The sequence below is a fragment of the Rutidosis leptorrhynchoides genome, chromosome 7 (genome assembly GCF_046630445.1).
Source record: "Rutidosis leptorrhynchoides isolate AG116_Rl617_1_P2 chromosome 7, CSIRO_AGI_Rlap_v1, whole genome shotgun sequence".
Lineage (NCBI taxonomy): Eukaryota > Viridiplantae > Streptophyta > Magnoliopsida > Asterales > Asteraceae > Rutidosis > Rutidosis leptorrhynchoides.
Window position 1 is genome coordinate 186,667,028 of NC_092339.1, and position 23,611 is coordinate 186,690,638.

Below are 23,611 nucleotides of genomic sequence, written 5' to 3' on the forward strand. Positions count from 1 at the left end.
GACGAGAAGGTGAAATTGTTGAGAAATAAAGAGGTGAGAACTTTCAAGGTTCAATGGCGACGAAGTAAAGGTTCCGAGTTCACTTGGGAACCCGAAGAGTTCGTGTTGGTTTATCTTCCCTCGTGTCATGCGGCTTGGATTGCGAGGACGCAATCCGAATAAGTGGGGGAGAGTTGTAAGACCCGAATATTCGTAGTGTACATAGGTGTATATGAGTTACTCAAGTTTGGGGTTTTTGTTGCACATAATTAAAAAGACAAAAGATGCTGAACTGGGAGGGTCGCGCGCCGCGCGGCTAGGTGGCGCGCCGCGCCATCTGTCTGCGACAGATTCCCCTTTTCTTTTTAATTAGATATTTTGAGGGCATTTTGGTAAAATCACCTTAGGGTCCGAATTTAATGCCTTAGGATCAGTTTGGTGAGCTCATTACTCCATTTCTCAACCACCAAACATCATCCATTCATTCTAGAGAGAGAGGGGGTGGTTAAGTGTGAGAAAGCTTAAATCGGGGAAGAAGAAGCTCATTTCGGGTTAGAACTCGGGAGTTAAAGTTGTTCATCTCCTCCTTAGCTATGTTTTGATTGTTGTGGTAAGCCCTAAACTTGATTACCTTAGTTTAATGTGTTTAAGGGTTAGGGTTTGGGTTAGTGATGCACACAAAACCCACTTGCTAGTAATTTGGAGGTTTTGGGTGAATTTGGGTCATGTAGACTCAAAGGTAACTAATTAGGGTTTCAAAGTGTTAATTTATGTTTATGAACCTAACTAGTTAGTGAAAGTACTAGAACACTTCAATGATATGTAAATGGGTGTTAATTGGGCATGGATGACCCAAATGGGTGTGTTGACCTTGAAATGGGTCAAATGGGTCTTTAATGACCTAAGTGGCCTAGCAATTATGAAAACGAGTTAGCCTTGTGACCTAAATGTGTTTTAAACCCATCTTGACGAATGATTAGGGTTTTGGTGTGTGTTGACCCAATTTAGGGTTAAGGGTGCAAATGGGTTGAAATTGCACCTTGGGTCAAAATGGCTTAGAATGGTGAAAGGGATGGTTGACCGACTTGAGTTTGCGTTTGATAATATGTATAATGTGATAGGTACGTTACTTTGAGGTTTTGCAAGCTCGGGTATCTTTTCACAAGACTTTGAGGTGAGTGGAATAATTATATGTGTAGGTATATAATGTATCTATTTGTTGTAGCGTGAAATGTGTAGTGTCGAGGTGTTAAGACACCACGTTTCACGTGAAGAGTGTAGCATCGAGGTGTTAAGATGCCACTCGGGTGTAGCATCGAGGTGTTAAGATGCCACCTAGGAGTGTAGTGTCGAGGTGTTAAGACACCACTCCGTAAAATAATGAGTGAAGCATCGAGGTGTTAAGATGCCACTCGGGGTGAAGTGCCGAGGTGTTAAGGTGCCACCCTAGGGGTTAGTGGTGCGAGGTGTTAAGTGCCCTAACGGATGTTATGAACACCGATGGCGTTTTCGCGAGCGCCGTTCCCTTGTACTATTGGTTAACCATGGTTATTTGTGTTGAAAGCATATTACATTATTCGAGTTATATTTATATGCGGATGTTATGCTAGCTTAGGGGTATTGGTGATTTATAGCTTGTTATTGCGACGATAAGCTAATGTTGTTTGCTAGCATGTTTGCGGTTGTGTAAGTGTATGCAAGTAGGTATAATTATATATGTATTCGTATAATTATTGCATTCACTAAGCTTTGCTTACCCTCTCGTTGTTTACCATTTTATAGGTTCGGTTTTGGACAAGGGTAAGGGCATCGTTTTGGACTAGAGATCCCGCTTGATGCTAAGGGACGCTTTTGGCTTTAGTAGCTCTTGGAGTTTGACCGATAGTTGGGTAGTTTAATCCCAAACGCCATGCTCATTGTGTAGTTTGGAACTTAAACTTTTTGGTGGTCGAAACTCGTAAATAGTATTAAACTCGTAAAACGGCCGATGTGGGCCCCGCCTGTAAAACATTGATTTTATATTTGAAACAAGTTAGTTTTACATATTTGGATGTATGGTAAAAAGCGTTTCGTCTAAAAGTGTCGGGAACTAGTCAATCTTTTTCGCATTATGAGACTTCCCGGACAGTCCACTTTGGCGCGCCGAGCCCCTATATGGCGCGCCGCGCTTGTATGCTGCACAGGAATTTTTTTTTTTATTTTGTATTTTTGCGTGGTTTGGTCGAGGGTTGGTTTGGGTTGTTACAATTAAGCTGTCTTTGATCGAAAATATGCTGCAAACTCTTGTGATCCGTGAAAACAGTATACTTAGTATCATACAAGTAATGTCTCCACATCTTCAGCGCAAAGACCACAGCACCAAGTTCTAAATCGTGAGTCGTGTAATTCAACTCATGTATCTTCAATTGTCGTGATCCATAGGCAATCACTTTCTTCCGTTGCATCAGCACGCAACCAAAACCCTTTCGTGAAGCATCACAATAAATCACGAAGTCCTCAGTTCGTTCGGGCAAAGAAAAAATCGGGGCAATAGTTAATCTCTCTTTTAACAACTGAAATGCGGACTCATGCAGCAAAGTCCATTCATACTTCTTACCCTTGTGAGTCATTGTTGTCAACGGCCGGGCAATATTAGAATTCCTCAATGAATCTTCTATAATAATCGGAAAGACCTACAAATTGCCGAACAAGTGTTGGCGACTTAGGAGTCTCCCATTTCTTGACCGTTTCTATCTTCGCAGCCAAAAGTCACACTTTGAATTCTTCGCATACATCTGCTCCTTCTTGAGCATCTCTAATATTAAACGGAGATGTTGTTCATGTTCTTCCTCATTCTTAGAATATACCAGAATATCATCAATAAACACAATAACAAACTTGTCCAGATATGACTTACACACACGGTTCATGAAATCCATGAACACTGCCGGTGCGTTCGTCAATCCAAACGGCATTACGGTAAATTCATGTTGTCTATAGCGTGTTCTAAATGTTGTCTTTGGTATATCTGTCTCTTTTACTCTAATCTGATGGTAACCTGACCTTAGATCATCTTAGAGTAACATCCAGATCCTTGCAACTGATCTATCAGATCATTGATTCTCGGTAGCGGGTATCATTTCTTGATACAAGGTTTCATAGATCCATCCTTCTTCCTAACAAAGAGCACATGTGCTCTCCATGATGAAGAACTCGGTCGAATGAATCCCTTATCTAAAAGCTCTTGTAACTGACTAGACATCTCTTTCAATTCTGAAGGTGCAATCCTATTCGGCGCACGTGCTATAGGCGCCACTTCTGGCATCAAGTCAATCTGAAATTCTACGTCTCTATGCGGTGGAAGACATGGTAATTCTCTCGAAAGGACCTTAAGGAAAATTTCTAACGGTTGGGACATCTTTGGGTCTCTTAACTGCTGATTCAACTTTGCTCACATGTGCCAGAATCGCGAGACATCCTTACCTCATGTACTTCTGGACCTCCGAGCAATTAATATAACGCAACGGTGTACTGATCTTCTCTCTGTACATCATCATTGATTCGTCTTCGGTAAAAGGAATTCGAATGGCCTTCTGGTCGCAACAGCCTCAGTTGTGTCATCAGATAACCAGTCCATTTGAACCACAAGGTTAAATAAGGAGATATGGTAGTCCAAGTAAAATAATTTAACTCAGAACATCACTCGAGTGGATTTCTATTGTAATGGCTCGCCAATCGTCAGAAAAAGTATTATTCGGCCCGGAAGGTTGTCATGGGCTTAACGGTATGGGTCTTAGCTTATAGTTTGCAAAGGATTAGGAGTAATCGTTGATTAAAGTTTGGCGTAAGTTTCGAGTGAGAGACGTTTACGATGGGAGTGTACAATCAAACTTTTTAAAGCAGGACCTCCTTAAACCAAAATGACATCAATCTTTATGCGTTTTCTTCCCAGTTGATAGTTCCATAGAGTTTACGTTGTCTAAGGCAGATACTGGATTCTAAATGTTGTGACGAAATTCTTTAGTGACCAAGCTTCTATCGGCACCGGTGTTGAGAGTATATAAACATTATGATTGTTAAGTAAGAACGAATTTGTGACAAACTTTATTGAAGTTGATGTTGAAAGCAGGGTGAGTTATCAGACTTGCCCACATCGGTGGGGGAGAAGAACGAAATACCCTTTATGAGGGAAGGTGTGAATACCTCTTCCGGTAGACTCATATTGGAAATCAAAATCGTGAAGCCGCGGGTGGCTGAATGATAGGAAAGTCGGACGTTAAGTACACAATATCTACTATGGATTTCGCAGGCTGTTACAAGGAACTCATCCCCTAAAGATAAATCCGAAATGAGTCGTGATGCATAGTAGCTAGTAGTAAATCATGGAGGTTCTAGTAGTGATGAGTAGTATTTAGTAATGGTAAGTAGCAATGGGTGGCATCGAGTAGTAACTAGGGATTACAAGCAGTGAGAAGTAGGTGATCAGTCGAGTCTAGCAGTGAGAGGCGGCGTTGTGTAGTAGTAAGCAACGATAAGTAGTGGTATGAGATGATGAGTATGTTCCAGCAGTGTCTTCGTAGTGTCAAGTAGTGTTCGGTGGTGATGGACAGTGTTAAGTAGTGACGAGTTGTGATGTGATTACATGCTTCTTATAGGTTATAATAGCAATTAATTCGCACAGTGTAAACTTCTACACATATTTAAGATTATACGGTTCATGTTCTAAACGGTGTTTATCCTAGTAACCTACTTGACTCTCTCCCAATTCCTTATTTTGTGATGTCAGAACTTCTAGATGAGTTACCGTAATGTAATCCCGGTCATTACATTACGCTATCTCACATATCCATTCGACATTACTCCATGAGTTCAAGATAGCTTAGTCAACTTAATTCTCTTAAGTGTCGTGTCGTGTGTACGTATGTGATTCGTGATATCATATATCTAGTCCAAGTCCATATCATTATGGGTATAGATGCGTAAATGCATGTGATATATAATATGTAGCCCTACGTGTAGCATAGTAGAGCAAACAGTGCAAGCATGGCGTGTAACAATCATTCTAAGTACATGGCTATAGACTAGACCCACTAATGCGCCCTAAGGTTAGACACACTAATGTATCCTAGTTCCCTATAGCCAAAGCTCTGATACCAAATGTAATACCCCATCAGAATCCACTAACGGTGTATTAACTCTGGTCCCAATGCTTGGCTTGACTTCTACATAACAGCAATGTTCTACAGCGGAAGCAACTATTACCCGAGATAACACATGCAAAACGGATCAACACAAAGTTGAGTGAATCTACAGGTTTGAGTAAATAGTTCTCGTATGTTTCATAAAACAGTTTTCATAAATCATTTGTCAAAAATCATTTCTCAAAATCGTTTATCTGAATAAACCGCTAAGGTTTAATCTCAAAAGTTTGCATATAGAAAATGCTAAGTACTAAACTGTTTGTAAGATGTCAAGTTTCAACTGTGAGTGACATCAAAAAGTTCTTTTTGTTTCATCTGTTTGTAGACATTACCATTTCCAGTTTCAAGTTTGTAAACATTATGTTTAAGTAACATTCATCGTAAGTTAGGCCACGAGATTTCTGAAAAGCTTCGTAATAATATACACTTATCATGAGCACTTGATTATAAAGCTTTAACCTTTGCGTGAGCCGAGCACACGTCTTTAGTTTACCCTATACTGGCGATACACTGATCAAGTGTACGAGTGACAACTATATAAGCACCTGTTTAACGTTGCGGTGAGGTTTGTCAAACCTAACGATACCGTCCCTATAAGTCGAGCTTACAAAGTAACTAATATAATCAAGCTAAGGGATTTTTGATCTGAACTCATATGTATATTCTTGGTAAGTTACTCGTACCTAATGCGTAAAATAGTTGTGAAAACAGTTTAAGAAATAATTTCAAAAGCAGCATGTATCTCATCCCAAAAATGTTGATGAAAAAGGGACTATAGACTCACCTTAGCAAAAACACCTGAAATATCTTAGCAAAACGTACTGTAGTCGAACAATCTCAACCAAACAACGCAACCTAATCATGTAAGTCATCTTAAGTATATACATATAGGTCATACTATGTCAACCCATAGTGTACGCAAAGACCTAGTGCTCAGACTGACTCAACAAACAAGTAAAAGTCAACTAATCCAAGCAAGTCAACAAAAGTCAAACCAAAAGTCAACTCGGTCAAAGTGGTCAACTAAAGTTAAACATCTCAATAGGTCATGCAAACATGGTCAAAATGTCAAACCTAGGTCAAGTATCACTTTACAACTCATAGTTAAGCAAATTGCACATTCGCAGTTTAAAACATGCTTTCGAAATACGTACATCGTAGAAAGATTCAACTATAGCTCATAGCACATAAATCATAAAATTATGACCAACTGAAGATCACATCTATACTTAAAATCTATTCCAAAAAGTCTGGCTAAAGCCTCATACGATAATTAAAAGTCAGAAGTCAGAAGGGATCTATTTACGGTTTACTAAATCAGTTTCAGCACGCGCATCAGTTTTGAAATATTTCTCAGAAAATATATAAAACAGATATTGATGAGCAGCCAATTGGGGTCATCTCAAAACATTCCAAAATATTAGTGGTAAAATAATAAAAGATATCTCTTTAGCCAATTCATACAGTTTAATAAATCTTTACAGACCTTCCAGTTTTGTTCATCAAACAGACATATCACATAGACAAGCGTATATAACATGGAAATTCACGTTTTCGCAAGTTCGCATACAAATGAAATATGTCAAGTAACATATAAAATAACATATTCCATAAGATAAAAGTCTCAATCAACTCCTAGTTCACTCTATCAATTTTTATGTAACTTTGAAAACTGATTCAGCTCACTTTAAGAACCAAATCTTCGTTTTGACATAACGGAAGCGTTACAAAACCTTTTGATGCAAATCTTAAGTCCAAATTGCATAACTTTTCATAAGGAATACAGTAATATACTTTTTATAAACTAAACACAAAGCATGCAACTCATAAAATTCGTATATCATGTAAACCCTAACGAAAACTTCGTTTAATCATAACTTGAGCATACGTTAACGAAAATATGCGAAATCAAAGTCCAAACTTATTAATTTTTCGAGATCTATCCATCTAGATACAATAAAATATCAGTTCACAAACTCATATAATCAGATCCATAACAATTAAATTCGGTTTTCATAACAAAGACAACAATCGAGCAAATTAACGACTAATAACGACTCTAACCGCAATCAATTGAGCACTAGACATTAATACACTATGTAATTGATCAAAATCAGATCTAAGAAGATTAGAGTTGGTGATTTTATACCTCTAGATATCAAATTGTTTATATCAATGCGTAGAGAACGATGTGAATTGAAATTCTCGTGTTGAAGGTTTAAGCAATTGATCAAGTTTGATGGTGGCTATGGTGATGATGATGTCGACGTGAAAAAGAGAGGGAGGGAGAAGAAAAGCTGTGTGATATTGTGTGTATTTAGGTTTAGGGATTATCTAGTTGTAGTATATAATAATTCCTTAATTAGATTAGGGCCAAAACACTAGTAACAAGTAACCATGGGCTAAAAACAAGACCAATATGATGGGGTGGAGTGGAATTTCGGCCATGAGGGTCCAAAAGGAGTCTATGGGCTTACAAATGTTGCTAGTCAAGTTTCCTAAGTGTACTCATTAAGTGTCGTTAGCAGAAAACGCGAACCGGATCGATAAACGTTAATTTCTCGCGTTTTTAACCTATATAAATTCTAATAAATTGAAAGTATGTTTAAAACATAATAATTACATAAAATAATGATTAAAAGTGAAATACCATTCGTTTCGTTATTTTCTTGTACGCGCGTGGTCCGTTTCGAGTGCCGTTAACCGTACCGGATCTCCGGAACGTTAACTAGTCATTAAAACGCATTCCACCAAGTTTAATTCATTAAATATATAATAAATTAAATATGTTTTTCATAAAGTTAATAATTATTATAAATAATTATTTTATCGTTTTTCTGAATTCTGTAAACTGAAAAGCTTTCTAGGCGATTATTTTAATCTTGTCATTTTCTAGGTGTTTCGTTATCCGAAACAAGTTCATAAATTAATATAGCATATTAATTCAAGTAATCCACTAGGATCAAGTATGTATTTAAATTCCATTAAACACACAAAGTCTAAGTAATCATCGTTAAATACTTAACGGACCAGTAACGTTAGTAAACGAAAAAAGTCAGGTTGTTACAACTTCATTATATTGTTTGGCTTCGTCATTGGTCATCAAATAATTTCTTCCCCTTGCCGTACTCGTCGCTTTCTCCAGCTTCTTAACTTGATCACCCCGTAACTCGGGACATTTCGTCCTTCGGTGCCCTTCCTTTTGACAATTGTAACAAGTGAGTTTGGGTGTTGAGGAGGAGTTTGTAAAATCACGAGCCATGTGTCCTTGTCATCCACAATTATAACATTTAGGTCCATAACCCCCGGACGCACCCTTCTTCACACTACTAACACTCTCACTCGCACCCTTACTTTTCTTGTTGGAATGACTAGTAGCTTCAGACTTTCTTTTGTTAAAAGTAAAGTTACTCTTTTTCGTAACGAGCGACTTAAAAACCTTAGCTATATCGAACAACTCATCAAAAGTTTTCATCGAGTTCCTACTAATCTTCTCTTGGTAGTTGTCGTTCAAGGTTCGATAGAAGTCTTCCTTCAACATATGATCATTCCCGACATACTCCGGGCAAAATTGGGTCTTTGATAAGAAAGTGGACTTGAGAGTGTTCAAATCCATCGACCCTTTCCTTAAAGCACGCAACTCGTCCTTAAGCCTAAAGATATTGGCCGAAGTTCGGTACTCCTTGAAAAATTCCGCCTTGAACTCGTCCCACGTGAAATCCATACATTGTTCCTCACCATAGAGTTGGATTTTTGCGTCCCACCACAACTTGGCATCACCCCTTAACATACTACTCCCGTACCTTGTCTTCTTATCGAGAGGGCATTCACTAGTACGGAAGGCCCCCTCCATATCGGAGATCCAACGGTTGCTCTTTAGTGGGTCTCGCTCACCATCAAAGGTTGGAGGTTGAGCATCCTTGAAATTCTTATAGTGGAAGTCTCGCCTCCCCACATTATCATCATGAATAATAACATTAATTTGTTCCTTGATTAGATCAGTCACTTGCTCGTCAACTGACTCTAGAAACATCTTCTTAACGTCCGCTAGAAAGGACGCTTGATGCCTTTGCAAAATGGCCTCAACCTTGGCCATAAACTCGGAATCTTTGCTCGTACCTCCGTTATCGGTATCATGTCCGTTTCTCATCTTCATTCTATAAAACGGAATACGTAAAACAACGAAACAGATGGAAACGACATATAATATACCACACCACCCCATCTTGCTCAACACTCGTCATACATCGCTTGTTTGACACGATTTGCACCTGTAACAATGGTAGCTAGTCATTATTACTCGAGCACGTCGCATTAACTTGCTAGTACAATGACTATCTCGCTTGATGATTGCAAAGACAATACAAAACAATTAACACAAGTTAGTTCACCTAAGCCTATGCACTACTCAAACCCAGTCCGACCCGTCTCCTACAAGTCCCGCATAAAACGCATACACGATAAAGTCTAAGTCTAGGCACCTATCTGGAGTCGCCTAAATCCCTTAGACCATTCTCTGATACCACTTGTAACAACCCAACCCGTTAATAATCGTAAATCAATTTTTTTTTACCAAACATGGCTGTCAGCATCAAGGCGCGGTGCGCCTTGATTAGCCGCGGGGCGGCTTACCTGAATTGCTGAAGGTCAGCCTCAGCCAAAACTTCTGTCAACAAGATACACTTTTTCCCGTGGCGCCCCCTTTAGGGCCGCGGCGCGGTTCCTCTCTGATGCTGGTTCCAACTTAAATAAATTATACAAGTCCTGAAAATTGTGTTAAATGACAATCATTAATTCAAAAGACTTCCCGCCACATAACTAAATCAATTTTATGATTTTTAAGACTCCCATTCAAGTATTTGTCCATCGGGCATCATTCGCCCATTTACAATTCAAAAATATGAGTTTCGAACGACAAGTTTAAATACCAAACATAAACCTGAGCATGGTCTTTGGGGTTAAACTACCTAAACCTAGGTCAAACTCCAAAAGCTAAACTCTAGCATAATCATGTAGGGATGTCGTTAATCCAAACGTATGGCCTTGCCTTTATCCACGCCGGAGCCTAAGAAGAGTAAACAATGAGAGGGTAAGTATAACTCTTAGTGAATGCAACAATTATACACATACATATATAATATACCTACTTGCATACACTTACTCACATACCGCATGCATGCTAGCAATTTAATTAGCATACTAAATCCAAGTATAAAGCTAATAACCTCCAATACCGCAACTAGCATATCCAATTGCATATAGTCGAAACAATATAATATGTTACACTACAACACATACACAAACCATATGGTTAACCATACGTGCGTTATGGTGCTACCGGCTCCGTGGTTCACACCATAAGCATTGTCATGATGCTTGATATGGCCGAAACGGACGGTTTTATTTGTACGGTGTCGTTAGGTCGCAACAAGTCAGAATTAACCACCAAGAGGGGGTACTATTTTAAATTTATATTTAGCGGGGCCTAAATCATACTACTCCTTAGTATGAGTAAGGGAAGTATGACCTAGAGTGGTATTTTTGAGATATCAGTAAAATCGAACCTCTATTTAAGCCTAAGATAGTAGAATCGAACCTTTATCTTACATTGTATCCGATAGACTTCTCTTACCAAGGGGTGACACAGATAGTGTACTCTGAATCGGGGTTCGCGACTTTCCAATAACAGAGCCAATAACTACGTTCTATTAGTTGGAAAACCAATTGAGTTTAAAGCATAATCGGAAAGCATTTCAAAGACATACACAAACCATAACTTTATTTCGGCATTATAACTGCTTACATCATAGCATACACTAAAGATAACTACTCGCTAATCATGGCAACAGTATCACAGAACATAATGATAGAAGACATTATATAAAGATAAAAGATAGAAGTACTAGTAGATTAAACGAGTTCCGAATACAAAAGTGACAACTTCAAGACTCCAGATCGCTCCTAATACAATCTTCGGCGTTCTTCTCCGGGTACTAGGTTTCCCACAAGGAGTCGAAGACCTTGAAAATATGACTAATATTGTATAAGAGAGAGAAAGAAGTGAATTGAAGTGTGTGTTGGAATGAATGACAAAGACCCTTTAAATAAGCTAAGTTTTTCCCTGCAAATGGCTGGCAGGCCGTTTGGCAGGCCGTTTGCAGGGGCCATTTGCGAAGCCAAGCCGTTTGCAAGGGCCGTTTGGCAGGCCGTTTGTGAGCCAGGCAAGCAGTTTGGCAGGTCATTTGGCAGGCCGTTTGTGAGCCAGCAAGCCGTTTGGCAGGCTTTTTAGCTTACCTGGTCAGCTGGATTCCCTGAATCGTAACTTGATTTCTTGTCTTTCACCGTTTTCACTCTAGAATCTTCATTTTAGCTCCGATTCTCTTGATTCTTTTTGCACCACCTTCGTAATTACTTTTTCTTCAATTCTAACTGACGAAGTGTGTATTTTGCCAACAAAGTTCGAATCTTTCTTGTTTTTGGGCCTTAATACTGGGGTGAAAATATGACTTTTTAGCCGATATCAAATATCCTACACTTAGACTTTGCTTGTCCTCAAACAAACTCTCATTTTTCTTAAGAAATCTTTTCAGAGTTTCTTTTCTAATAGCCTAAGCGGTTTGATTTTTATTATAAGAGCAAAAAGATAAGGTGAGTCATCTATGTTATGATTGAAACTATCTCTGCAAGCATGCGAGGAGGTTACATGACATAGACTAGCTTTCATGGGTCACTCAAATCACACAAGTGTTTAGGGTTCCCTATAGATCTAAGAAATGAATTCACTCATAGCCAGTCATGCTGCATTCATCGTCATAGGCTTGATAAAGACTCAAATCCTTGCTGCTAATGTGAAAACGGTAGTAATCTTAGCTTCTAGGTCATTTGTCAATAATGGAAAAGGAATTTTGGAGTGGTAGTGAAGTTCTTTTTGAGGGGAGAGAGAAAAGGGTAATGTAGTCTTTATACAGACTTTTATTCGGATAGATAGGAGTGCTGAAGTGTTTGAGAAGCACTTTTGAACTTTTCTTCCTTTGATAATCATTTTCGGTCAAGTTTTTCTTCGACGTTTCTCTTTATAAGTTTAGCTCCTTTTTTTTCAGAACTTTGAATTTTTTTTCAGAGATTTTATCTCGAGCAACTTTTTGCCGGTAAACTTTTTTCAAGACCTTTGCCATGATACTTGAGAGTTTTATAACATCGGGTTTTTGGAAAGAATCTCATTTTCTGAATTTTTCGAGAAATAGTAAAGATGATGTAGATGTGGTGGTGGAGTAGAAGTGGTGGAAGTGTGAAAGGCTTATTTTTAACAAATGGCTAGATTTTTTGATTATAACCAAATCACGTTTCGCTGCTTTAGAAATGTAGATCTAAAGCAAGTTCTGATTCTGAGCACATACATCGGCACTCTCAACGGAAAATGGTGAAGCATTAAAGATGAATGCTGGTCTTATTTGGGATGCCTCACCATAATCAATTTAGGTCAATAATGCCTTAGTCATGCAATGCTCTATTAGAGATTTGGTTCATCCTAACAAGATTTCCACCCTACTTAATCCTTACTTTTATTGACAAACGTTTCAGGTTTTCAAAAATACTTTTTCGAAAAGGCTTTCTCTTGTTAAAAATTTTGAAATTTGGCTTAAGGATTTGGAATCTTCGTAATGGGTTATTTTAATACAGCATAAAAAGATTATACTAACATCCCAACATCCCACACTTAGACGAACATTGTCCTCAATGTTCCTAGTGTATCCCACACGTAGGAGTTTTAGTTGAAGATTTAGGAGTACTTGTCTAGGGTCTAATTGGGTAGGAATCCCACACTTAGTGATAAGCTAGGATGTGGCATAGTTTAAATTTTGAGCTAGTAGCGAGAAGAAAGAAATACCCCTAGCAGATGCGGCTGGCTTTGAATCCTTGCTCTTTTATTGATCGGCTCATTTGTCATCCTTTATTCTTCTACTCTACTTTATTGCACGGGTTGCCTCCCGGGAAGCGTTTTGTTTAAGGTCGTTGGCTCGACCATAGTGACACTTTAAAAAGCAAACATTCCTCGCTGATGATTGTAATCTTGGTCTTCTTGAGGGAATGCGAGTCTTGGCGGGTAAATCCTGAGAAAGTGTCGGACCAATAGTGGTAGAAGATCTGGTACTTCTCTTGAAGATCTTCTGAAAGATAAGTAGTGCGCAGTTTCGGCTCTTGATAAGTCTTGAAGTTCGATGAGATTATGATTCACGGCTCTGCTGGTTGACCCATGAATGTCAATCATAGAAGCAGTGCTGGTGGTGATTGTTTCTCTGATGGGATGCTCATTTCGGAGGTCTTCAAACAATGTTAGAAACTGTATCTTTAGAATCTCAAAGTCTTCGGAATGGTGATCTCCGCAGTAAGAGTCTATAGCTTTGCACAGAGTTTGTTAAAAGACGAAGCTGAAAAGAAGTGAACAGCAATCCTGACCCGAGCATTAATGTCACCATCTTTGAGTATATCTCCCGACATCCGGCTTTAAATGTGAAACTTGGATCTGTGGATTCGTGAAAGATACGTGATATCTGCTTCGTAACATAGGTGGCAATGTTGACTCGATCTGGTTCAAGATGAGAGAATGGATTGTTGTGCCTTACTTCCTCCGTAACAGCGTCTCGTAACTCTTTGATAATCAGATCGGCATTGTGATCAACTGTCACGTAAATCACTAGTCTGTCTGGTGTGCTTTCGAAATTATCTCTTTCCAGGAGAGCGAATAAGTTGTGAGTATCCTCGATCATTTGCAAATCAGAGTGATAAGTCGGGCAACCGGTGGAAAGATCCATGTGCTTCCGGATGAGAGTCAGTAGTGCTCATTGGTTTGCTGAGAACGGAAGTGCAGATCCGGCTAAAGCATTATAGATCTTAGAGTAAATGATCTTCTGATCTCGACAAAATCTTGTCTCAAGAATAGTGCAAACTACTGAATTGTGCTCTCGTTGCCTTTCTTCTTAGTAGATATGATCGTGAAGAGTATTGATGAAGTCTTGAATGCGTTCTTCTAGGATTTCAACATCATTGTCTTCTCTTTAGAGATAAAGGTTGTATTCTTCTCGGATAGCCATAATTCGTTCTGTTAAGCGTAGTGTAAAATCAATTGTTGATTTACGAATGGCTTCGAGAATATCTTCAAATTCATCAGTATCATTGATGAAGGTTATCATGTCTACGTGTGTGGATATAACCGGAATCCGATCTGAAGAAGAGTCCAACTCCCCTTGATGTGGTTCGGTTGGAGAGTGTGAGTTATTCAGAATGTCTTCATGTTGCTCTTCCTCGTCATCATCGGTATATTGTTCTTCTGAGGATACGTCTGATGAACGGGTTTCTTCAGTATTCTGATTCTCCACTTTGATACTTGCAGGATCAATTTCTATATCCTTAACCTCAGCCTTGTCAGCCTTCTTCTTGAAGTAAATGATTAGACTGTGATCTTTCATCTCAAGCCTCATTAATTCTTCGTGATGCTCAATGCTCAGAGCGGGTATTGTCGCAGTCTCTTTTGCGTCTTCCATTTCCTTTTTCTCTTTAAATTACTCCTCTTCCTCTATTTCTTCGCTGGGATCCTCTTCTTCCATTTATGGGTCATCTACAGACTGTTATTTGACACCCATCTCGATATCATTGGCTGGTGGTGAAGACTCGTCATCGGAAGTGATCCGTCTGGTGGAAATAGCAAACATCTATGCTTGTCCAGAAAGATCGGTTGGTCGGTCAATTTTAAAGGTAGCGCTATCCCCATGTGATCGCAAGATCAAGGTTTGATTGTACACATCAATGACAGTCCTAGCCGTATTCATGAAATGTCTTCCTAACACTACTGGTGTGTGTAGGTCTTCCTTAATATCTATTATTACGAAATCCGTATGATACAAGAATTTGTCGACTTTCACCAAGACGTTCTCAACTATGCCCTTAGGATATCGAATTGTGTGATCGGAAAGTTGGATTGTCATTTTAGTTGGTGACAAGTCTCCTAAATCTAATCTCTAGTAGAGAGAGTAGGGGATTAGGTTGATACTTGCTCATAAATCTCCTAGCGCATGAATGGTTCCATATTGGTAGATTGAACATGGGAAAACGAATCAGCCCGTATCTCCTAGCTTTGGTGGTAGAGAGTTTCTGAGTAATGCAGAGCATTCTTCACTTAGTGGAATTTTGTTAGAATCTGATATCTTTTCCTTTGTAGAGAGAAGCCTTCGGATGTATCTCATCTGGTTGGGGACTTTGGACATAGTGTTCAGGAATCTTCCATCAAGTTTGAAGGAATCAAGCTTGGATGGTTCTTACTATAGCCTTCCAGGATAGGGTACACGAACTGGAGTTTCAGGGGCCAACTTCCGAGTATATGTCGATTTGTTCTTGAGCCTTGCTGACCTTCTCCGTGGTTCTTCCTCAGGGATTACGGAATCCATTTGCTTTGCTTCTTCTATGTGGGAATTTTGGATAGTATTACTTGGTAACCTTCCCTGCGGTCGGGTTTCAAGGTGTTGTGATAACTGTCTGAACCGCGTTTCCAGACTTTTGAGCAGAGCCAATTGATTTCTCATTAGTATCTCCGTCTGATCTTGTCTGGATGCAGTTCTCTGATTTAGCTGTTGTTGTCCTTGAATGAACTGAGTCAACTGATCATCAGCTCCGAGAGTGGGGTCAATCACTTTTGTAATCTGGGTGGTAGGGGAATTTTCCTCGACTGGTGGACCAGTGAGTGGAAGTGGTTGATCGTAGGTCAATTGAGATTGTTGGGCTGGATAAGGTGGATAGCGATAGTGAAAAGGCTGATTGCTTCGCTGGAATTGATTAACCCTGGGTTGTTGATTGAATCCGGGATTTGGTGGACGAGCTGGGTATTGAACGTAACAGACAGAACCGTCAGGGTTTTCGTACTCAACTTGATATTCTTCAATGGGTTACGGGTTGGTACAGTTAACACAAGCCTAAGCTTGGTTGACCTGCTGTGGCTGTGTCTTCAATTCTTCGAATTGTTTAGCGAGAGATTCCATCTTATCCATGAGGGATTTGATGGCTTCCGTTTGATTGTTAAGTGCAGAGAGTGGGGTAGATGATGAAGTTGTTTCACCATTGTTCCAGTCATGATGATGCATTGTCATGTTCTCGAGCAATTCCCATGCTTCGTCTGCGGTTTGGTTCATCAGATTTCCTTGAGCTGCTGCATCGATCGTCGTCCTATGATTTACCGTAAGACCATTGTAGAAGGTACAAATTTGGGCTGATCGTTCTAGCTGGTGTTTAGGGCACTTCTTAAGCAGGGTTTTGAATCGCTCCCATGTAGTGTAAAGAGATTCATCATAACTTTGTTTGAAGTTAATGATGTCATTCTTTAGTTTGGTTTGTTTAGAAGGAGGGAAATATTTGGTTAGGAATTTAGTAGCCATCTCCGTCCATGACGTGATGGAATCTTTTTCCAGTCCTTCGAACCAGGTTTGAGCATGATGAGTGAGAGAATAGGGAAACAAGTATAGCCGGACTATATCTTGTCCTATCCCTGGCTGTTTGTAGGAGTTCGAAAGAGATATGAATATATCAAGGTGAGAATTAGGATCATCATTTGGTAATCCATGAAACTGACAGCTATTCTGGATGAGCTGGATGATGTGATGTTTTAACTCGAACGAGTGTCCTTGAATCTCTGGAAATCTGATTGGTCCTCCTCGACCTTCAATCGAGGGTTTGGTATTTTCTGCTAAAGTAACGCGTAACGCCATTTGATTTCTAATTCGTGCTTCCTTGCGTGCTTTAGAGATTATTGCGTCTGGATCAGGTACGAATAACAACGGCCCTGGTCTAGATCGTGTTTGGGTCATACACTGGGTATGCCTTTTTGTTTTTAATTTTAAACAGATAAACTAAACTTCTAAAGTAGTCTAAGGTAAGCTAAGGTAAGCTAAGCTAATCTAAGGTAGTCTTAATCTAAGGTAGTCTAATCTAAAGTAATCTAGTTTAAAGTAGTCTAATTTAACTAACTTTCCTAAGGTTGAATATGTTTTTGGTTCTGGCTACTGATCCCCTGGTATTTCGATAACAGAGCTCCGCACGAACTATTCAACAAACCAAGTGGCCAGGCCGACTACGGAGAGGCAGGATCCTTTTGGTCCCAATATAATTGGAGACTGTTCGGAAAATCCTACAACCAAGTCCGTGTATAATTGTCTTTCTTAGACACCACTAAATACTTGTGAATAAGTTTGATAGAGAGCAGTATTGTCTGATACAATTCCCCAGCAGCGGCACCAAAAACTAGCTTCCCTCTTGATATGGCCGAAAAGGACGGTTTTATTTGTGCGGTGTCGTTAGGTCGCAACACGTCAGAATCAACCACCAAGAGGGGGGTACTGTTTTAAATTTATATTTAGCGAGGCCTAAATCGTACTACTCCTTAGTATGAGTGAGGGAAGTATAACCTTGAGTCGTATTTTTGAGATATCAGTAGAATCGAACCTATATTTAAGCCTAAGATAGTTATGAAGGAGTAGTGGTTACTTAATTTTTGGGATTTTCTAATTTATAAGACAGATAAAGTAAATGCGATAAAATTTGTAATTCAGATAAGGTTAAAGTAAGTGCATACTATGATTCCATCAGTTACTTTGCCGAGATTATGGAATGCTGGCTCATGAATGTGCAGAGGCGTTGTATTCATTACACTGGTCCTAAACTCCCCTGTCATAAGACATGTCACTGGGTACTGCGCTAGGCTTGAAGATTCTGAATAGACAGCAACGTCCCTTACCCCCGATGCCCGTGCAGTCTGACAACAGGCATACACGTTTAGACGGCTCATCCAATTGAACGACTCGGTTGGGTGACGTATTAACATTCCATAAAGGTCTAAACTTTCTTAAGCATAATAGAATACATGGTTTACAATATCCGAGAGACGTGATGTGTTTCAATTCTTTCGTTAATTATTGGTTTTAAAAGATAGTTAGGCCCTTAAAAAGAGTTCAACCATAAAAAACACCATGGCCAAGTCAAGCTGACTTCCATGAACATGTTCGGTTATCCTAACGGTCCAATCCTTTATGTGTCTAAACAAACAGTTCCTTAATTATTTAAGAATCCCTCAAGCGGGGTGCAATGATTGAGACTGCATTATGGTGCAGTGTACTAATCAACATTGACCGGGTTCCATGGCCTTACTTAGCAGAGGTGCAGCTTATAACAACCGCTGTGCTTCAGCGTGCACGTACGAAGTTTATTTGCTTGGTGACTACACTAGCATGGTCTGGGACGGACAATGTACTAAGGGTCTAGTCAGATGTTTCACTACGAAAGAGTCCTCAGTCGGAATCCAAAGCTCGATAGACTTACTACAACCGGTGTGCCTCAGTCGATCTTACGTTGTATCCGATAGACTTCTCTTACCAAGGGGTGACACAGATTGTGTACTCTGAATCGGGGTTCGCGACTTCCCAATAACAGAGCCAATAACTACGTTTTATTAGTTGGAAAAGTGATTGAGTTTAAAGCATAATCGGAAAGCATTTCAACGACATACACAAACCATAACTTTATTTCGGCATTATAACTGCTTACATCATAGCATACATTAAAGATAACTATTCGCTAATCATGGCAACAGTATCACAGAACATAATGATAGAAGACATTATATAAAGATAAAGGATAGAAGTACCAGTAGATTAAACGAGTTCTGAATACAAAAGTGACAACTTCAAGACTCCAGACCGCTCCTAATACAATCTTTGACGTTCTTCTCCGAGTACTAGGTTTCCCACACGAAGTCGAAGACCTTGAAAGTATGACTAATATTGTACAAGAGAGAGAAAGAAGTGAATTGAAGTGTGTGTTGGAATGAATGACAAAGACGCTTTAAATAAGCTAAGTTTTTCCCTGCAAACGGCTGGCAGGCCGTTTGCAGGGGCCGTTTGCCCTGACCGTTTGGCAGGCTGTTTGTGAGCCAGGCAAGCCATTTGACAGGCCATTTGTGAGCCAGGCAAGCCCTTTGGCAGGCCGTTTGGCAGGCCGTTTGGCTTGCTTGGTCAGCTAAATTCCCTGGATCGTAACTTGATTTCTTGGCTTTCACCGTTTTTGCTCTAGAATCTTCGTTTTAGCTCCGATTCTCTTGATTCTTTTTGCACTGCCTTCGTAATTACTTTTTCTTCAATTCTAACCAATGAAGTGGGTATTTACCGACAAAATTCGAATCTTTCTTGTTTTTGGGCCATAATACCGGGGTGAAAATATGACTTTTTAGCCGATATCAATGCTAGTGGCTCCGTGGTTCACATCACAACTCGAGTCATACTCTCGTTGAGGCGACACCGGCTCTGTGGTTTACACCTCAACACTCGTGCTATAGTGCTACCGGCTTCGTGGTTCACACTACAACACACGTACCTTAGTGCTACCGGCTCTGTGGTTCACACTACAATACACGTACCATGATGCCACCGGCTTCTTGGTTCGCATCATAGCACACCCGCACATACTATGGCACTACCGGCTCCGTGGATCATGCCATAGCATACAAATAAATACATTATATACATACACTTATAATTATTCCACTCACATTGTATCCAAAACGAAGGTAAGCCGACAAGCTCTTCAACTGTCAATGAAATCACCTATTACATTAACATAAAATCAACACTTTTCTAAATGGGACTCTCAACCCGCCCAAATAGACACCTAGTGCAAATGTTCACCCTTTGCACTCACAACGCCAAATCATAGGCCTAAATCACCAATAATCACTAAAACTAGTGACCATGGCATTAAATCACCAAACTACACACCACTAGGTCGTACAAAACTCGTTTGACCCATTTCAAGGTCAACACACCCATTTGGGTCATCCGCAACCCAAATAACACCCATTTACCCAAACACAAAGTGTGCTAGTGATTTAACTAACCATTCAAGACCCATAAATACCAATTATCACTTTAAAACCCTAGGTTAGTCGTCCTTGGGTTCTTATGACTCAGTCATACCCAAAAACCCCCCAAATTGCCAACAAATGGGTTTTATGTTCACCCTTAACCCAAACCCTAACCCTTAAACAATTCAAAGTAAAGAAAATCAAGGTTAAGACATACCACCACAATCAAAACGTAGCTAGTGACTAGATGAACAACTTTAATACACGCGCTAGGACCCGAATCAAGTTTCTTCCTCCTTGATTTGAGCTTTCTCACACTAGAAACCTTTCTCTCTCTAAAATTGAAGTGGTAGGGATAAGGTTGGTGGAAAGGGAGTAAATGACACTCCTAAAACTGATCTTGTGGCCTTAAACCCGTCCATGTGTGAAAATACCAAAATGCCCCTCATTTAATTAAATAAAACAAAAGGATTTTCTCCAGACGCTAGCCGCGCCGCAGCCCAACACCGAATCTGAAAACTGCCAGCATCAAAATATATACAATATGTACATTTTGGCGCGACCTTACTTTCATAGTGTTATATTAATCCCAACACTTACTTTCAAATTCTTATCTTTGTGAGTTTACATAGTGTTATATTAATCCTTAGAATTGTCTTAGGATTGTCATCACTGAAAAGGGAGAGTCTTTTTACTTTGTAATTAGAAGCATATGCTAGTTTAGCTATCATCTTCCTTAAAGGGAACTAGGGAGTTGATTAATCTCATTGGGGATTAATACTTGTCCAAGGTGAAGACAAGTTGAACTAAGTTGGAGGTAATCCTTTAAAGGGATAGAAGTATTAGGTTTGTTGTCTAAGGTGAAGTACAAGGCTTGTAAATCGGATTTCCCCGGATTTGGAGAAAAGTGCTTAGTGAAGCAAAAATCCCGATTAGTGAATCGGGGAGTGGATTAAGGTGGATTAGTTAACATCCACCCGAACCACTATAAATCCTTGTGTTTATGTTCTTTACTTTACATTCTGCATTATTACAAACATAAACACACCACACATTGGTTTGAGTTGATTAATGTGATCAAGTATTGTTCAAATCTTATTGATCATTGAAAAAGTTTTAAAATTCATATTAAGTAACCATTCACCCCTCTCTAGTTACTTACAGGGGAGGTCAAGAGTTCGACCCCCGTTGGCTACATATTAACCCACAATTTCATCCCTTCCATGAAGTTCTACCCATGGCACCTTTCCCACATTGCATTGGGAGGGTAAAGGGGATGGGATTTTACAGTCCATGCCTTGTATTTGGTGCGGGTTTCCTCCTGGGCACGCAGTTGGGGGAGGGTATAACTGTGTAGGAGATGAACGCGTGGGTGCTTAAGTCCCTCCTGGGTGACCCTAACAGATGTCCAAAAAAACTTGCAATATCACCATAAAATTAGTTAACGTAATGGTTTAAATCAAAGTAATTAGATCTTAGGGAATAGATTCTAAGTAAATGCCTTTATTTCTTCTGAATTTTTGTCGTTTATTTTGGGTTCATCAGTGTATTTACTCTAAAATCAAAAACTCCCCAATTTTATTTAGGATAATTATTAGTTTTAATTCTCAAAACTACTGCTCCCTATGGAACGAACTGGTCGATTTACTTACTAGCTACTGCACGATCAGGTTTTAGTTGCCTATTTTGTGTAAAGTTTTTGAGTCAATTTGTCTAGTATTTAATAAGTTAGATTTTACACACATTCACTGATTCTTCTGCTTTCAAACACCACGAGGAAAGAGATTCTTGATCAGATTGAGTAATGTGACGAGTTCGAAGAATGTCTCTTATAGGAATGCTTCCTTGAATTTCCAACCAATGAAAATTAGCTATTTTAGAATGGACGAGGTTTTTCCATACGATCTTGGCCCAACTAATAGGGGGATCAGAATTAAGGTTTAGCAAGATATGAACACCGTGAGCTACTAAATATACCTCGTCGTTAGCAGGAACCCAAACTACCTTGTCCCGAACATTTACGTCGAGGGAAAAACTACTGAAAGCACAGATCAACTCGCTTGCTTGATCGGATTTAAACTCTTGGATAGGACAACTATTCACAGATTCCATAAAGAAGTTGAGAATGAGCCATTAGATGACTCAACAAACTGCGCTCCAATGCCATTTTGACTAATACATGCTCTAAATAATTCGGGATATTTGTCTTTTAACAGGAAGTTGCCGATCCAAGAATCCCACCAAAATCAAACTTGCAATCCATCCCCAAGTTTCCATTTCCAGTGTTGCGGCCCAATTACCATCGACATGCCATCCTCGTTTTGAAGAGTTACCAAATCGTTCCATAAATGTTACAATTTTGTAGTGCTTAAGGAAGATACATGGCTAGACATCAACTTCCCTTTGAAGGAGGATCCGAAAGAGTAAAGACATTAGAATTCCATAATGTACTCTTGTTCGAATTCATTTTAGACCACCAAGAGGCTAGTAATGCGAGATTCTTTATTCCGGGGGGGGGGGGGGGGGGGGGGCGGCGACGCCTTACCAGCCTAGCTCTTCAGGCTTACACACTTTTGACCACTTGACTAGGCATAATTTCTTCTTTGAAGAGTCGCCACCCCAAAGGAAGTTCCTACGTAACGCATCTAGGTGTTTGATGATGGAGATCGCGGATTTAGAAATAGCCATGTAATGTATTGGTAATTTAGAAAGGACCGTGTTCACCATAACAACACGGCCACCTAAAGATAACACGTTTCTCTTCAACCGGATAGTTTCTTCTTGAATTTTTTGATCACCGGAGACCACGTGGATTTTCGCCTTCCTATTATACTAATAGGAAATAGGAATGCCAAGATAATCAATTGGAAATGAACCTACTTTGCAACCAAAAGACTCAGCGAGCGAAGCAAGTAGAGGAGCCGAAACATTCACCCCATATAATGTAGATTTTGAAGGCTTCATTTCAAGACTCGAGAATTGGTGGAATAAATCTAAGACACCCTTGATGCGTAGTAAATCCTGAGAGGACGGGTAAGCAAATATAATCGTGTCGTCAGTAAATTGTGAGTGATTAGTACGGGAATCTTCGCTAAATTTGATACCTTTCAGTACGCCGTCATTCAAGTCTTCTGTTAACATTTTGCTAAGAACTTCTGTCACTAAAATAAATAAGTAGAAAGACAATGGATCTCCTTGCCTTAATCCTCGTTTCGTTACGCTTTCTTTTGAAGGAGACCCGTTTAATAAAATCGAAAAATGAACATCCGAAATACAGGTTTCGTTCCACTGAATAAATTTGGGCCGAAAGCCCATTTGAGCTAAGACTTCAAGCAAGAACGAGTGGCTGAAAGCCCATTTGAGCTAAGACTTCAAGCAAGAACGAATGTGTGACAAATTACCTCTCATCCTCGTAATTAATACGGAGTAAATAATATTAGTGATAGTAATCGATACAATTATTGTCAAATTACCTTCCTGTTGCCACCTCACAAAATTTCTTTTTGGAAGGTGCTAGGTACTGATCACAAACGCACATAAACTCAACACTATAAAG